The sequence below is a fragment of the Eutrigla gurnardus genome (assembly GCF_963514095.1).
Source record: "Eutrigla gurnardus genome assembly, chromosome: 23".
Classification (NCBI taxonomy): Eukaryota; Metazoa; Chordata; class Actinopteri; order Perciformes; family Triglidae; genus Eutrigla; species Eutrigla gurnardus.
In genome coordinates this window covers 9,513,386-9,528,449 of record NC_139934.1, presented here as the reverse complement: position 1 = coordinate 9,528,449, position 15,064 = coordinate 9,513,386, and the positions used below count along the sequence as shown (strand labels likewise).

General features: G+C 48.3%; 1 protein-coding gene and 1 long non-coding RNA gene across 2 annotated transcripts in view; both read right to left on the bottom strand.

The window, feature by feature from the left end:
• The window catches only part of LOC311009330 (uncharacterized protein), a 226,866-nt gene extending 224,643 nt beyond the window's left edge, over positions 1-2,223 (bottom strand). Inside the window, exon 1 of the mRNA XM_084003433.1 lies at positions 2,213-2,223. The gene's annotated coding sequence lies outside the window, so the exon portion shown is untranslated. The remainder of the gene's footprint in view (positions 1-2,212) is intronic.
• A 9,009-nt stretch (positions 2,224-11,232) lies between these two features.
• Positions 11,233-12,724, bottom strand: LOC311009331. The gene is made up of 4 exons (XR_014596637.1): positions 12,488-12,724; positions 11,725-11,786; positions 11,487-11,635; positions 11,233-11,373 (listed from the first exon to the last, which is right to left on the bottom strand). It is a non-coding gene; the product is annotated as an uncharacterized lncRNA (long non-coding RNA).
• Positions 12,725-15,064: the final 2,340 nt, after the last annotated feature.

The following is a 15,064-nucleotide window of genomic DNA, read 5'->3' as shown; positions in this document are numbered from 1 at the left end:
TGACTGTTTGAGGGGTCACCACCTTTGGCAGAAACGAAGGGTTCGGCCATAGAGACACCCCAGAGTCGTCAGCCTTCCACCGCAAACAAGTGTCACTAACAGACAAAGCATGCAGTTCACTGACCCTCTTGGCCGAGCACACAGCCAGGAGAAAAGCCGTTTTGTAGGTCAAAAACTTAAGGCAGCACTGATCCAACGGTTCATACGGAGCCTGCATCAGGGATCTCAGCACCACAGGGAGGTCCTATGATGGAGCCCTGGGTATCCTGTGTGGGCGCAGCCGACACGCCCCCCTAATGAACTGAGAGACCAGTGGGTGTCTCCCCACTGTTGCACCATCAACCCCTTGATGAAAACAAGAAATAGCAGCAGAATAAACCTTGATCGTGCTAGGAGTCCTGCCCGAGTCAAAAAGTGACTGCAGAAAGGCAAGAACCAGATCAATCGGACAAACGAACGGATCTACCTGTTTGTTCCCACACCATGCCGAGAATACCTTCCACTTCTGGTCATAATTAGACCGAGTGGAGGGAGCCCGAGCATTACCCAGGGTCCTCAGGACGGCCTCCCCTAAGTCGCGAGGGAGGGACTGAGAAGGGGCCAGGCCCAAAGCTGCAAAACCGCCGGCTTGGGGTGCCAAATTTGACCCCCTACCTGGGAGAGAAGGTCTGCCCTGATTGGCAGGGCCCACGGCTGGCCGTGAACCAGACGGAGAAGTGTGGGGAACCAATGTCTCCTGGGCCACCTGGGGGCTACCAACAGCACCCTGTAGCGGCCCTGAGCCACCCGGTTGAGCAACTGAGGAATCAGAGGGAACGGTGGAAAAGCGTATAACAACCCTTCCGGCCAATCGTGAGACAGCGCATCCAGCCCCAGGGGGCCCCCCTGACCTTCCAGGGAGAACCACATGCTGCAGTGGGTTGTCGCCGCTGATGCAAACAGGTCGGCCCGAGCCCTGCCGAACCGAATCCACAAGAGGGTCACCACCTCTGGGTGGAGCCTCCACTCTCCTGGGGGAGGACCGGTCCTGGACAGGAGGTCTGCGGCCTGATTCGCAACTCCCGGAAGGAAGACTGCCCTGAGTGAGGCCAGATGTTGATGAGCCCAACACAGAAGGTCCTGTGCCACCTGGAGGCAACGCAGAGACCGTGTCCCTCCCTGATGATTCACATAATACACTATGGCAGAGCTGTCTGTCCTGACCAAAATATGTCTGCCCCGCAGGAAAGGAAGTAGAGCGATCAGGGCAAGGTGAACTGCTCGTAATTCCAGGACGTTGATGTGCTCGCCATCCCAGGGTGGCACCCAACGCCCTTGCACCGTCCTGCCCTCCCAGACTGCCCCCCAACCTGTGAGGGAGGCATCCGTGGTTACCACCGACCTCCTCGATGGGACATTCCCAAGCGGAACTCCTTGGGATATAAGGTTCTCATTCCTCCAGGGACGTAGTGCACTGAGACATGTGCGTGTAACCCGAAGTTTCACACGTCTGTGCAACTTGGGGTCGAGTTGGAAAGCGTTCAACCACCTCTGCAGTGGCCGAGCCCTGAGGAGACCCAAAGGGACAACAGCTACTGCAGCCGAAATCATCCCCAGGAGCCTCTGAAAGTGGACTAGCTCCAGCCTCCTGCCAAGACGAAACTGGTCCAGGAGGGCCAGAATTTTCATCACCCTCTGAGGGGTGAGGGACGCCAACATCGTGAGGGAGTTCAAACGGAGACCCAGAAAAACCGCCTCATGCCTCGGTTCGAGGTTGCTCTTGGTGACATTTATTTTGAAACCCAAGGACTGCACATGTGAGACCACTCTCTCTGTGTCTTCCAGAATCTGGCTGCGGGACGGAGCGCAGATCAGCTAGTCGTCCAAGTAGGGGAGGATCTTTATTCCTGCCAACTGGAGAGGAGACAAGGCCGCCCCTACCACCCTGGTAAACACCCGTGGTGAGAGGGAGAGGCCAAATGGCAGGACCTTGAACTGATACACCTGCCCTCGAAAGGCAAAACGAAGGAAGGGTCTGTGCAGTGGATGGATTGGCACGTGAAAATATGCATCTTTCAGGTCCACTGATGTGAACCATTCGCCTCCCTCCACGCCTTCCAGGATCTGAGACGTGCTTAGCATCTTGAATGGAAGAACTTTTATGTACACGTTCAGTCGCCTGAGATCTAAGATGGGACGAATCCCACCATCTTTCTTCGGCACCAGGAAATACGTGGAATAAAACCCAGCGAGCTGTTCGCCTGGAGCGACCTTCACTATGGCATCCTTCCGGAGAAGTGCCAAAATTTCCTCTGACAATACCTGCGCCTGGGTTGGGTCCCTGACAAAAGTCATGTGAACCCTGGAGAAAGGAGGGGGGCGCCGCCGAAACTGTATCTTGTACCCTTCTGACACTGTAGCCAGTACCCAAGGGTCCGACACAGTGCGTTCCCAGCTTTCCAGGCAAAGCCGGGAACAAGCTTCGGCGGCTAACCCCCCCGTCCCCCTAGGTGACGCCCCCCTGAGGTCCTGGACCTCTGGGGGGGCGCTTCCTCTGTGGTGGAGCTCTAGGCGAGGACTGTGACTGGGACCCCTGGCGTCGGTTGCCGAGATGTACCCAAAGCCGGGAACGCTGACCCCTGTCGCCTGCCATGCACCCATGGCTCCTGGCGAGTCCAGGATGACTGAGGGGCAGGCTGGGAACCCCTAGGTTTCCACCTGGCAGCAGCCGCTCTGCTGAACGTGCGCTGAACGGACTCCCGTGTCCGACGGGACTGTTCAGCCTTATCCAGCACACCGTGGGAGCCCGGGTGGAACACACATGCCGGCACTACTGGCATATGGGTCAACTCCTTTCTGATGTTTTCTGGCAGAGAAGTCTGTGCCAGCCAAACCTGTCGTCGTGCCATCATCGCCGCCGACATGGAAGCGCCAACATCCCTTGTCAGTTGAGAGTGGGTGACAAGAGCAGAGTCAATCAGGCCCATGGTGTCTCTGTCGTCTGGATTGGCCGTTCTCCGAAGGGCTGCCAACAGAATAGCCAGAGCATTCCCAGAACGGGCTGCTCGTGTGGCCGCATTATACACCCGACACACCAGTCGGTCAGTCTTCTCACACTCCTTCACTGGACAGTGCGGGTTTGTAGTCATACGCTCCGGCCCTATGGATGTCAGGGCCGCCATTTCCCGCTCTACTGGAGGCATATACCCTAACCCAGTCTCTGGATCATACTGAGTCTTAGCCAACCTCCGACAACCAGCATTAAACTGTGGAGCGCCACTGGGGGCATTCCATGTCTTCTTGAGCATCTGTAAATAGTCCCCTGCCACAGGGACAGAGACAGGTCGTTGAGAAGGCTGGGACTGTGAAATACCTGCCCAAACCCCCTCCACCGGGGCAGGAGCCTCCTCCGGAACATCAAGCCCCACAATTTTTGCTGCACTCAGTACTCTGGAAATGACGTCTGTGGGCGAGAGGTCCCCCTCCTCCTCTGCGGTGCTGCGACTGGACGCCACCTCAGAGTGAGTGGACCTAGGCCGGTCCGATGCAACAGCACCCTCAGACAGATCATCACCCCCAAGGGTTGAATCCCTGTCTGCATAAAGAGAGAGAACATCAGGGGAGGGATCCTCTGAGCACTCACGCGCTGATGCGGGTGCTGCAGCAGGACATTGGGCCTCCACTCTACCCAGCCTGTCTGACAAACCACGTATGGCAGCCAGGATCTGTTGCTGAACATCCACTGGTGGATCAGTCAAGCTACTAGCCGAGCTAGGCCCCGACTGCACAGTGTGTTTCTTGCCTGAGCCCCGCTTGTGGCCAGGGGAGCGGCCCCGTTTCCGCTTCCGCGAACTGCTCTTTGAGGCATGTCTTTCCTCTCCAGGCTCCTCCGCCGGAGGTTGCACCACTGACGCACGACTGGACTGCTCCAGCCCCGTGGCCCTCCGAATGCGCACTGCCATTGGTAGATCAATGGCTGCCGCACAGGGATCCTCAATATCTTGCAGCAGATGTGACATGCCTAGGCAGCTCGGGCATTCACGATGACCATCACAGGGGTCCATAACCACCTGACAGAGCCGGCACAAATGTGGCGCCATTATGGCAAAACCCAACAGCTACGTATAGCCGATAAAGGGAAAGGAGAAAATAATAATAAGGCTGCTCACAGCAACCCCACTTTCGCCAAACAGCAAAATAAATAAAGTTTATCTTTTACAGTGTAACTTGTACGAATAACTCAAAGCGACTGTAATATATACAGGGAAAACCAAAATGCAGGGAATTACCTTAATCTACCTGCTGCTTTTTCCCTCTCCTATTTTTTTTTTATTCCTTATTTTTTATTTTTATATCTTAGTTAGGTAAATCAACACTAACAGTCATCAAACAATTTTCAAACAAAACTGGGCACCTCCACTCCTCAGTGTGCGCGAACGCACGGGAGGGGGACCTCAAAAAAACCCCCTCACTGCGAACAGCAAGTCAATGGGGAAGCAACCAAACAAACAAACAAAGACAGATGTTTCTTTTTTTTTCGTAAATGTTTCTTTTTTCTAATCGATCCCAACGAGCCGTCAGGCTCTTTGCAATCAATCGTCTTCCTGAAACAAAGAGGAGAGAGAGTAACGCATACAACTCTCTCTACTACATGTGATCACAAACGACAGAAACGCGGAAAATCCACATTCAATCCTCAGGGACACAAGGCACCTGCACACACGTGACGGATTGTAAGAAGTGGAGTCCGACCACATACCACTTACCTGCGAGTCTCGGATGAGGCGAGTGAAGCAAAGAGGAAGCGGCAGGTTCCCGGGATGTAAACACGGCGGCCTGGAGAGAAGAGCTGGAAGGTGAAGCGGTAGCGGCCTCTAAGCTTTGGATCCTGGAATTCATGCTGGAAATGGATGACTGGGTGGAAGACAGCGCTGCCATGATGGCGTCGTTTGCCGGAGCTGCAGAGGCGACTGCTGAAGTCGGGGCTCTAGCTCTTTTGGCCGGCGGGGCAGCAGCTGGAGTCGGAGCGAATGCTGAGTTCCGGGAGCTGTGTTTGCGTTTGCTGAAGCTTTCCGAGGAGCGGAGACAGGAGCTGATCGGCGGGTGGAGGTTGAAACCCAGCGAAATTTAAAATAAAGCTAACAGTTCCTGGTGTGACGCTCCGACCGGAGCGGTAACATCGTTGGCAAACAGAGACTCCAGCGGCTTGGAATCGGCCGGTCATCGAGCAATGGGACATCTGTGGCGTTACCTTTGCCTGTCGGGCGAGAGTTTCGACGGAGAGATGGAGCCCACTCATCGTCGTAGATTCGTCGGCTTCCTCTGTTTCGGGGTTTTGCTGAGGGCTCCCTACCGTCATATAGCCAGAGTCATTTGCCATCTTCCGAAAAAGGCTCAAGACTCACCTGTTCAGACTTCACCTCAACTCTACATAGCATGACCCACTAACACCCTCCCTCGACACCCCCCCCCCCGCAAAAAAAAAGTTGAAGTACTACTTTACTCAGATGAGGACCTAACACTTGTTCTATTTTTAGCTCTTACTGCATCGGCAATGATACGTCGTGGTTTCTTTGTTTCCTTCTTTTGACAAATGTACTTATTGTAAGTCGCTTTGGACAAAAGCGTCTGCTAAATGACCTAAATGTAAATGTTAATGTAGCCACGGGTCCTCATCATGGACGGAGAGCGACGACATCAGGAGCAGCAGGGTGAGTACGAACGTGAATAGCGAATTCTCTTCGAACGGGAGCTCGTCTTGAAGACGCCAGCAGAGGAAGCAACGAGGGAGGTCAGGCTAGAGCAGTTTAAATAGCGCGCTCTGAATGCAATTTCCCAATAGGAAGCGAGCACGGGGAGTCAGCTGAGCCGTCAGCTGATCTCCTCGGTTTTGACAGCTATGCTGTTGCTGCTGATTTAGGCTTGACGTCGTGGCCTGCCAGAACTAACGCTACGCTTGATCTTGTGTTGCATATTTAAAAAAAAAAAATCAACATCAACACTTTGCAAAATGATTGTCACTTTAATCGATCCACAGAACACGCTAACAGCAGGGAATACTTGGATATAAATTAGTCTTAATGGAAACTGTTCATCAGTGGTCTGAAAAATGAACCCATGTAGATTGGTGGTGAAACAAGTCCTGAATCCTGGAAACGAGCATTTGTCGCGATCAAGTTCCCTCATCACAAAGTCAATGGGGCCTAAAATAACGTCTGTGATTAACGAAGCTACAGGAGATTTTAACATTTTGTTCTCCAAAGAAATGTCAGTATATACCCCTCTCATGAAAATGGGATTTCCCCATTGGAATAGGGAAATGTTCCAGGAGGAATTTACCCAACTACTCACTTGATTTATTACAGAATGGTGGTCATTTTGTAAATTGTGTTCCAGTGTAAGATAAGACAATAAAGCAGGGTATGCTTTGGGCGTGGCTGCCTCATGATTGAAAGGTAGCTACCGGGGTGTTATTTGGTCTGGGTGATATCTGTGTTTTTGTCTTACAACTTCTCAGTGTGTTTTCAGTTGGTCACGTAAATGCCTTGGTCAGTGTTCAGTGAGCTCCACCCTCTTGGGTCACTTCTGGTTCCGAGAAAATATTACAACGGCCAAAAACCATGATGCCAAATGGCTAAAATGCAGAACTAGAGGCTAAAAACCTTCCATTGGGAAACTATAGTATGTGCAATTCCAATCTTCCCCCTGAACAAACCTGAATAACTTGAGAATAGCTGATTGTGAAAGATGTTTTAGGGAATAATGAGACAGGCTTTCATTGTCTGTACATATCGTCAGTACCTTTTAATGGCAGCATCTTCATTATAATGTGATAAACTTTTGTAATCTGCTTCGAAAGGCTTTAGTAGAAAATTTTTTGTATTTTGATCATGATTTGCACAAAAAAAACTCACTCAAAAACAACATACACGTATGATAATCTAAATACATATAAGTAAGAAAAGTGACTGCATAATCATACAAGGCATTATGTTTCATTTAAAGTCTATCGGTTCTAAATTATATAATTATAGCACAATAAGTGAAAGCTTCCAGTGGGATGTGTCTGATAATAATAAAGGATTTAATTTTTCTAACTCATTTGGATGCAATCAATTATAGTTATAATTTGTTATGTTCCAGTGAACTGGATGCTCATAGGCAGACTTTCTGGGACGTCAAACAGAAGTTCTATTAAAGTTCTCTGCTATCAAGGTTGACTTTGTTATCTTATGTGTGGTCATCCCAACTTTGAATTTAATATCTAAAAGTTCTTTCCAAGCCATATTATAGTCCTCTTGGAATTTTAATGACATAAGCCCTTTCTCATATCAGTTATAGGAGTCTTATTATGCATGGACATACCCATGCACTATCGCTGGCTTGACAGTAGCCATGACAACAGCACAAGGAAGGATGCAGTGATGAGACTGATCTTGTGGCTTACTCCACCTGAAACCTCTGTAGATGTTGAGAAAAGAAAAAAGTTATTGCTTTAACAAATTAAATGGCATATCTGTAATATTTCAATTTGATGAGATAGCATTCAATATCACTTACGAGTGCCATTCACAGTAATGGAGGCGGTGTCAATGTTGAAGGCTGTGATGCTTGAAGCTGCTGTGACCAACACATTTCCAATCTGAGTGCCATCAGGAACCGATACGGATGAAAAAACAACATTCGCGGTGGTGATGATTGATCCATTTCTGCAAAAAAAAAAAGACCCCCCAATATGTGTTTTATTCGTATGAATCTATGACCAATAATCAGGTTATATCATCATTACATTAACAAATTACCTGAATGAAGTCACTATCAAGCTGCGGAATGTAACGAATGCTCCTCGGTAGAAAGGTGTAAGCTGCAAAAGTCAAACACATCTTTCGTAAGTACATTTATATTTTTGGCTTCTGTTTCTTCACTTTTTCATGATGGTATTTCATTTGCATTAAGTAATAACACTATTCCAATTTCTTCAACATAATTTGTCTCTGTCCAAATTGCTGTACATAGAAAGATGATTTACATAGTTTTGTCTTTCAAAACTCAACCCAGAAATAGAAATACCATTTTCCAATTTCTCACAAAAACAACATAGGATTTATTAGACAATATTAGAAGCACCCAGTTTCAAATGTTAAATTAGAAATATGTTTTCATCAGACAGGGTTATTATAAACATGTATAATTAAAAATGGTAGATGCTGTTAGCAGCCAGGTGTCACTCTGAAGCCAACAATGTTGGCAAAAAGTTATTTTGGCTATTAGCTCACTATTTCAAAGTTAAGTAGCATATTCAACTTAGCTGGGTGTAAATAGCCAAATAGCTGCAGTGTCACTATTCTTACCCGGATGCAAATAGACATTTTATTTATAGAGTGTAGCTCCACCACGCTCTGAATTTACTATAAAATGATTTGAGATCATGATTTGAGGTGAAGATCATAGAATTTGTATTTTCAGAGAAAGAGGATGAACGTACATAAGAAAAGAAAATATGGCATCATTGATATGTGGTAAAATATTTCCAATTAATGAAAGAGTCATAGATTTTGTTCAGCTTCAATGAATGACTTACTGTTGACTCTATTTGTGAAGCTCGACTTCTAAACGCTGCAGATGTTGAATCCAGCAAATCATTTGTAAATGTCACTCCAACAGATCTGAAAGACAGTTGCCTTATTGTGACTGCCTCAGCTGTTGTAGTAGTTGTAGTTGCAGCCGTTGTTGTTGTAGTAGTTGTAGTTGCAGCTGTTGTAGGTGCTGCAGTCGTGGGTGCTGCTGTTGTAGGTGCAGCTGTTGTAGATGTTGAGAAAAGAAAAAATGTTACTGCTTTAACAAATTAAATGACATATGTGTAATATTTCAATTTGATGAGATAGCATTCAATATCACAACTGCAAGTCCTAAGGGACAACCGTTAAACATTTGGAACAACTCATTTAATTAGATACTTATTTTGTAGTAATTCATTCCCATGTATTCTGCTGAGAGTAATCACAGTGACCAACTCATCCACATCTCATCTTTCTTTAAATCAAAATATTTCATTCCCTATCCATGGTGGGAATAAAAGGATGGTGGAAATTATTTGCGGGGGATAGTGGTGAAATAGGGTTGGTCTGGTGTTGATGTCTATTATAGTTCTTAGAAAGAAAATCAGAGTGAGCAAGTCAAAATTGCAATCAGTGCATTTCAAGAAGAAATGCTAGCCAGAGTGTCATCTTTTGAACAAACATAAACATTGTGACATACGTTTATGGACGGTAAGTCACAGTTTAAGTACTCTTGCTAATGTTTGTCACAGTGGAATTCATGGTAATAATGAATGTCTATGCTTATTGTGAACCAACAATTCATCAAAAAGGATCAGGGAAGGAATCCATAATAATTAATATAGGAAGGTCAGGAATAGAAGTGTCAATGAAATTAACCATTTAACCCCCACCATTAATTAGAGCGAAACATAAACACACACACACACACACACACACACACACACACACAGTGATCAATAAATTAGAAATAACACTGTATATTTCATTGCTCTAACATACGCTGGAGTAAAATGCATGGCTATTGTTTACTTACCAACTACTTTGATGGAGCTGGGTTCAATAGTGAGGTTGAAGGTACTGTTGGGGTTAGACACGGCGGCTACTAAGGTTTCTGCAACAGCATCAGCCTGTGGGATTTCTTCAGGTGAAGCTGTTTCATTGAACTCAAGCCCGACCTCTGCTTGAGTATTGGCTGCTGCTCGGCCTGCCTCAACTGGACTACATCACAAAAGCACATATCATGATCAAATTATATTAGCATTGAAAATGTATGAATATGTGTAATTGTCTCTATTTGTCATTATTAAGTTCAACATTCTAACACTGACCACAACCCAGAAAGTGAAACAAAGTAAATTGAACTCTCATAATGTAAAATCTTACCTAAACGCAATGATCACAGTGCGGACGAAAATAAGGCCAAATTGTTGAGAGTAGATTAAATCACACTATAGGAAGGAAGCAAACAGGATCATATAAAGAACAAAACATTATTTTCCAAATAAAATTACAATCTAAAAACAGTAAATACTTACCACTGTTATGACTTGTATCGCAAGAGTCTGAAATTGTATGCTGTTTCGATCATTGAGTTCTTCTACAAATGGTTCTACAAGGGTTGCTTGAAGATTCACAACTCTTTGGGGAGCTGCAGTGGAAGGTGCGGCTGTTGTAGGTGCTGCTGTCGTGGGTGCGGCTGTTGTAGGTGCTGCAGTTGTGGGTGCTGCTGTTGTAGGTGCTACAGTCGTGGGTGCCGCTGTCGTAGGTGCTGCACTTGTGGGTGCAGCTGTTGTTGGTGCTGCAGTTGTGGGTGCTGCAGTTGTGGGTGCTGCTGTTGTAGGTGCTACAGTCGTGGGTGCCGCTGTCGTAGGTGCTGCACTTGTGGGTGCAGCTGTTGTTGGTGCTGCAGTTATGGGTGCTGCTGTTGTAGGTGCTACAATCGTGGGTGCCGCTGTCGTAGGTGCTGCACTTGTGGGTGCAGCTGTTGTTGGTGCGGCTGTTGTAAGGGCTGCAGTTGTGGGTGCTGCTGTTGTAGGTGCTACAGTCGTGGGTGCCGCTGTCGTAGGTGCTGCACTTGTGGGTGCAGCTGTTGTTGGTGCTGCAGTTGTGGGTGCTGCAGTTGTGGGTGCTGCTGTTGTGGGTGCTGCTGTTGTAGGTGCTACAGTCGTGGGTGCCGCTGTCGTAGGTGCTGCACTTGTGGGTGCAGCTGTTGTTGGTGCTGCAGTTGTGGGTGCTGCAGTTGTGGGTGCTGCTGTTGTAGGTGCTACAGTCGTGGGTGCCGCTGTCGTAGGTGCTGCACTTGTGGGTGCAGCTGTTGTTGGTGCAGCTGTTGTAGGTGCTGCTGTTGTAGGTGCTGCTGTTGTGGGTGCTGCAGTCGTGGGTGCAGCTGTTGTAGGTGCTGCTGTTGTAGGTGCTGCAGTTGTGGGTGCTGCAGTTGTGGGTGCAGCTGTTGTAGGTGCAGCAGTCGTGGGTGCCGCTGTTGTGGGTGCTGCTGTTGTAGGTGCTGCAGTCGTGGGTGCTGCTGTCATAGGTTTTGCACTTGTGGGTGCAGCTGTTGTTGGTGCTGCAGTTGTGGGTGCTGCTGTTGTAGGTGCTACAGTCGTGGGTGCCGCTGTCGTAGGTGCTGCACTAGTGGGTGCAGCTGTTGTTGGTGCAGCTGTTGTAGGTGCTGCTGTTGTAGGTGCTGCTGTTGTGGGTGCTGCAGTCGTGGGTGCTGCTGTTGTAGGTGCTGCTGTTGTGGGTGCTGCAGTCGTGGGTGCAGCTGTTGTAGGTGCTACAGTCGTGGGTGCCGCTGTTGTGGGTGCTGCTGTTGTAGGTGCTGCAGTCGTGGGTGCTGCCGGTGTAGGTGCACCAGTTGTTGAGAAAAGAAAAAAAGGTATTGATTCAATAAATGAAGTGACATCTGTCATATGTTAATTTGATGAGATAGCATTCAATATCACTTACGAGTGCCATCCACTGTAATGGAGGCGGTGTCAATGTTGAAGGCTGAGATGCTTGAAGCTGCTGTGACCAACACATTTCCAATCTGAGTGTCACCAGGAACCGATACGGATGAAAAGCCAACATTCGCGGTGGTGATGATTGATCCACTTCTGCAAAAGAAATGACCCCCCAAAATATGTTTTATTCATATGACTCTGTGACCAATACTTGGATTATCATCATTACATTAACAAATTACCTGAATGAAGTCACTGTCAAGCTGCGGAATGTATCAAATGCTCCTTGGTAGAAAGGTGTAAGCTGCAAAAGTCAAACACATCTTTTGTAAGTACATTTTTATTTTTTTCTTCTGTTTCTTCACTTTTTCATGATGGTATTTCATTTGCATTAAGTAATAACACTATTCCAATTTCTTCAACATAATTTGTCTCTGTCCTGATTTCTGTACATAGAAAGATGATTTACATAGTTTTGTCTTTGAAAACTCGACCCAGAAATATAAATGCCATTTTCCAATTTCCATCTATTGTCTCACATGAAACAAAATAGAATCTATGAGACAATATTAGAAGCACCCAGTTTAAAATGTTAAATAAGAAAGATGTTTTCGTCAGACAGGGTTATTATAAACATGAATAATTAAAAATGGTAGATGCTGTTAGCAGCCAGGTGTCTGAAGCCAATAATGCTGGCAGAAATTTAGTTTGGCTATAGCTCACAATTTCTAAATTAAGTAGCATATTCAACTTAGCTGGGTGTAAATAGCCAAATAGCTGCAGTGGGACTATTCTTACCCGGATGCAAATAGACATTTTATTTATTAAACCACGCACTGAATTTACTATGTAACGATTTGAGGTGCAGATCATAGAATTTGTATTTTCAGAGAAAGAGGACGAACGTACATAAGAAAAGAAAATATGGCATCATCGATATGTGGTAAAATATTTCCAATTAATGAAAGATTCATAGATTTTGTTCAGCTTCAATGAATGACTTACTGTTGACTCTATTTCTGAAGCTCGACTTATAAACGCTGCAGATGTTGAATCCAGCAAGTCATTTGTAAATGTCACTCCAACAGATCTGAAAGACAGTTGCCTTGTTGTGACTGCCTCAGCAGTCGTGGGTGCCGGTGTTGTAGGTGCTGCAGTCGTGGGTGCTGCCGTTGTGGGTGCTGCTGTTGTAGGTGCTGCAGTCGTGGGTGCTACTGTTGTAGGTGCGGCTGTTGTAGGTGCTGCAGTCATGGGTGCTGCAGTTGTGGGTGCAGCTGTTGTAGGGGCAGCTGTTGTAGGTGCTGCAGTCGTGGGTGCTGCTGTTGTAGGTGCTGCTGTTGTAGGTGCTGCAGTCGTGGGTGCTGCTGTTGTGGGTGCTGCAGTTGTGGGTGCTACAGTCGTGGGTGCTGCTGTTGTAGGTGCTGCTGTTGTAGGTGCTGCTGTTGTCGGTGCTGCTGTCGTAGGTGCTGCTGTTGTAGGTGCTGGTGTTGTAGGTGCTGCTGTTGTAGGTGCTGCAGTCGTGGGTGCAGCTGTCGTTGGTGCTGCAGTCGTGGGTGCTGCTGTTGTAGGTGCTGCAGTCGTGGGTACAGCTGTTGTAGGTGCGGCTGTTGTGGGTGCTGCAGTCGTAGGTGCTACGGTCGTGGGTGCTGCTGTTGTAGGTGCTGCAGTCGTGGGTGCTGCTGTTGTAGGTGCTGCAGTCGTGGGTGCTGCAGTCGTAGGTGCTGCAGTCTTGGGTGCAGCTGTTGTAGGTGCGGCTGTTGTAGGTGCTGCAGTCGTGGGTGCTGCTGTTGTAGGTGCTGCTGTTGTAGGTGCTGCAGTCGTGGGTGCTGCTGTTGTAGGTGCTGCAGTCGTGGGTGCTGCTGTTGTGGGTGCAGCTGTTGTAGGTGCTGCTGTTGTCGGTGCAGCTGTTGTAACTGCAGCTGTTGTAGGTCCTGCTGTTGTAGTTTCTACTGTCGTAGGTGCGACTGTTGTAGGTGCTGCAGTCGTGGATGCAGCTGTTGTTGGTGCAGCTGTTGTTGGTGCTGCAGTCGTGGGTGCCGCTGTTGTAGGTGCTTCAGTCGTGGGTGCCGCTGTTGTAGGTGCTTCAGTCGTGGGTGCAGCTGTTGTTGGTGCTGCTGTCGTGGCTGCAGCTGTTGTAGCTGCGGCTGTTGTAGCTGCAGCTGTTGTAGGTGCTGTAGTCGTGGGTGCGGTTGTTGTAGCAGCAGCTGTTGTAGCTGCAGCTGTTGTAGGTGCAGCAGTTGTAGCTGCAGCAGTTGTAGGTGCTGCTGTTGTAGGTGCTGCTGTCGTAGGTGTGGCATTTGTAGCTGCAGCTGTTGTAGGTGCTACTGTCGAAGGTGTGGCTGTTGTAGGTGCAGCTGTCATAGGTGTGGCATTTGTAGCTGCAGCTGTTGCAGGTTCTGCTGTCGTAGTTGCAGCTGTTGTAGCTGCAGCTGTTGCAGGTGCTGCTGTCGTAGGTGCAGCTGTTGTAGTTGCAGCTGTTGTAGGTGCTGCTGTCGAAGGTGTGGCTGTTGTAGGTGCTGCTGTCGTAGGTGTGGCATTTGTAGCTGCAGCTGTTGCAGGTGATGCTGTCGTAGGTGTGGCATTTGTAGCTGCAGCTGTTGTAGGTGCAGCTGTTGTAGGTGCTGCTGTCGAAGGTGTGACTGTTGTAGGTGCAGCTGTTGTAGGTGCTGTTGTTGTAGGTGCTGCTGTCGTAGGTGTGGCATTTGTAGCTGCAGGTGATGCTGTCGTAGGTTTGGCATTTGTAGCTGCAGCTGTTGTAGGTGCTGCTTTTGTAGGTGCTGATGTCGTAGGTGTGGCATTTGTAGCTGCAGCTGTTGTAGGTGCAGCTGTTCTAGGTGCTGCTGTCGAAGGTGTGGCTGTTGTAGGTGCAGCTGTCGTAGGTGTGGCATTTGTAGCTGCAGCTGTTGTAGGTGCTGCTGTTGTAGGTGCTGCTGTCGTAGGTGTGGCATTTGTAGCTGCAGCTGTTGCAGGTGATGCTGTCGTAGGTGTGGCATTTGTAGCTGCAGCTGTTGTAGGTGCTGCTGTCGTAGGTGCAGCTGTTGTAGTTGCAGCTGTTGTAGGTGCTGCTGTTGTAGGTGCTGCTGTCATAGGTGTGGCATTTGTGGCTGCAGCTGTTGTAGGTGCTACTGTCGAAGGTGTGGCTGTTGTAGGTGTTGCTGTCGTAGGTGTGGCATTTGTAGCTGCAGCTGTTGCAGGTGCAGCTGTTCTAGGTGCTGCTGTCGAAGGTGTGGCTGTTGTAGGTGCAGCTGTCGTAGGTGTGGCATTTGTAGCTGCAGCTGTTGTAGGTGCTGCTGTTGTAGGTGCTGCTGTCGTAGGTGTGGCATTTGTAGCTGCAGCTGTTGCAGGTGATGCTGTCGTAGGTGTGGCATTTGTAGCTGCAGCTGTTGTAGGTGCTGCTGTCGTAGGTGCAGCTGTTGTAGTTGCAGCTGTTGTAGGTGCTGCTGTTGTAGGTGCTGCTGTCATAGGTGTGGCATTTGTGGCTGCAGCTGTTGTAGGTGCTACTGTCGAAGGTGTGGCTGTTGTAGGTGTTGCTGTCGTAGGTGTGGCATTTGTAGCTGCAGCTGTTGCAGGTGATGCTGTCGT